The sequence below is a fragment of the Eschrichtius robustus genome, chromosome 9 (assembly GCF_028021215.1).
Source record: "Eschrichtius robustus isolate mEscRob2 chromosome 9, mEscRob2.pri, whole genome shotgun sequence".
Lineage (NCBI taxonomy): Eukaryota > Metazoa > Chordata > Mammalia > Artiodactyla > Eschrichtiidae > Eschrichtius > Eschrichtius robustus.
The window spans coordinates 115,957,506-115,960,295 of NC_090832.1; the positions used below are offsets into that span (position 1 = coordinate 115,957,506).

At 43.7% G+C, this 2,790-nt stretch overlaps 1 pseudogene; it reads right to left on the bottom strand.

Annotated features, from left to right (window-relative positions):
- Positions 1-282: 282 nt before the first annotated feature.
- On the bottom strand, positions 283-1,598 carry LOC137769378 (ornithine aminotransferase, mitochondrial pseudogene; annotated as a pseudogene).
- Between the last annotated feature and the right edge of the window lie 1,192 nt (positions 1,599-2,790).

Consider the following 2,790-nt stretch of genomic DNA (forward strand, 5'->3'; position numbering starts at 1 on the left):
CACCTTAGAAAGCACACACACACACACACACACACACACACACACACACGCACACGCACTTAATCGAATATAAGATGCCAGGACATTCTCTTAGTTATGTTACGCAGCAAACTGCATGTTTATAAATGTCATTCTATTATGTATGAACTGAAAAACATATATTTTTTAAAAAGCCCTTGACATGGGCGAAGTGGAATATGCCTGCATTAAGTGCAGAAACGCAGAGCTTTATGAACTGCCTGTCTTCAGCTGGCTCCCAGGCGCCACTGAAAACTGTCTGCCTCAGAAAGACAAGATGGTCTTGTTAATGATTTCCACGGCCTCCAGAATCTCATCCTCTTTGATCACAAGCGGAGGTGCAAACCTGATGATATCACCGTGGGTTGGCTTGGCCAGAAGTCCATTATCTTGAAGTCTCAGACATACCTTCCAAGCATCATAATCTTTGGTTTCTCTAATAACAGTAGCATTTAATAATCCTTTTCCTCTTACAGCCATTACAATATCAGAAGGTAGCTTCATGAGTTCATTTCTCAAGATGATACCCATATTCTCTGCATTTTCAGCAAGGTTTTCTTCTTCCAAAACCTCCAGGGCCGTGATGGCCACTAGGCAACCTAGTGGATCGCCACCCTACATTGAACCGTGTTCCCCTGGTTTAATGGTCAGCATTATTTCATCATCACATAACACTGCAGATACAGGGTATAAACCACCAGAAAGTGCCTTTCCTAGAAGGACCGTATCAGGTCTGACATTTTCGTGATCAACAGCCAGCCATCTACCAGTTCTGGCCAATCCTGTCTGTATTTCATCAGCAATAAACAGAACCTGGTGCTGGGTGCAGAGCTCTCACATGCCCACAAGGTAGCCTGGATCCGGAACAACAACGCCTGCTTCACCCTGAATTGGTTCCACCATGAACGCGGCAACGTTTGGGTCCTGAAGTGCACGCTCAAGAGAAGGCAGATCATTATATGGAATGATTTCGAAACCTGGCATAAACGGTCCAAAACCATCATAACTGGTTGGGTCTGTGGAACTGGAGATAGCAGACAATGTTCTACCCCGAAAGTTTCCAGCTGCAAAAACCATCTTTGCTTTGTATTTCGGGATCCCCTTCATGGTATATCCCCGTCTACGAGCAAGTTTGCAAGCAGTCTCTCCAGCCTCCACTCCTGTATTCATAGGAAGAACTTTGTGGTCGTTGAAAAGTTTAGTAACATACCCTTTGTATTCACCAAGCACGTTATTGTAGAAGGCCCTAGATATTAAGGTCAATTTGTCCACCTGACTTTTCAAAGCATTCACAATCTTTGGATGACAATGCCCTTGGTTGACAGCACTGAAGGCACTCAGAAAGTCAAAATATTTTCTGCCTTCTACATCCCATACGTAAATACCTTTCCCTCTCTCCAGGGCTATAGGTAAAGGATGGTAGTTGTGGGCACCCTATTTAGATTCCCGTTCAAAAACGTAATCAGAGGATGGAGGGCCTTGGACTGTTTTTTAGTTGCAACAGATGTAGCAGAAGCCACTGAAGAATGAACTCCACTAAGGACAGCAACAGTCTGCAAATGTGCTAGTTTGGAAAACATGATGTCCTTCAAGTAGGAATGTCACCAACGAGCTAACCCTTCTTCCCACAGTTCAGATTAGAATACAGATTTTTAACCCTAGATCCAGGGACGGTCTTCAGAGGGTCCAGTAACTCCTGGTGGCGCCTTGGAAGCCAGCCCAGGACACGCAGCGTCAACTGAGCATCTGCCTGCTTCTGCTTTATGTTTTGGGTTTTTGGCCGTGAGGCATGTGGGATCCGACCAGGGATGGAACCCGCACCCCCTGCATTGGAAGGCGAAGTCTTAACCATTGGACTGCCAGGGAAGTCCCTTGGGCAGGGACCTTTGGTTTTTTTTGTGGACACATCCTAACTCTCCAGAAGAAGTAGTGGGCACACAGGAAGTATCTGTAGGATGAATGGTTTATCTGACTGGTGCCCATGGTCCTTCCACTGTATGAGCAGCAGCTCAACAACTGCGTATCTGTTCAAGGACACGCCTTACTCAGAGACTCCTTAGATGAATAATGGTAATGTTCTCCTTTCTCCTTTTGTTTCCACAGCTGATCAGTTCCTTTCCGGCATATTCTTTCTTTATATTGAGAAGACTCTTAATATCTAACAGACAATCCTGGCAGACCTGGAGCTAGTATCTTTACTGTGATTCTGTATGACTGTTTTCTGTTGAGAGTGATCTTAGGTCCCAGTTTTTGAGAAGGGGGGTACATTTCATGGCACCCTATAAACTACCAATATCCTAGTGCCCATAAACCCTTGAAATGTACCAAATTTTCGGTATCATATTCAAACTAAAGTTTCCTGATACCTAGAAGTAGAGCCCCAATTACATGAGCCAAATAAATATCCTCTCTTTCTCTCTTTGTTCCCAACAAGCTGGTTTGATTTGAATTTTATTTCTCTTGCAGCTAAAAGAGTCCTGACTGATAAAACAACTTTCCACAAGAGAATCACCCCTATCTTCTGCATCTTAATTACAACTAGAATTGATGCATAAAATGATGACATGATGCTCGGGAATAATAAGGGAAAATCAATTCCGTTTAGGTTTCTTTTTCCCCCTCTTCCTTCTTCTCTCTTTCCTTCCCTTCCTCTGTCTCCTCTACTCCTGTCTTTAGTTCAAAAGAATTTAAACTGGCCGCATCCACTCCATAGAAAGGCAGAAAAATGGACATTATGAGATGTTCAGTGTCAATGGTTATAACAACACATTT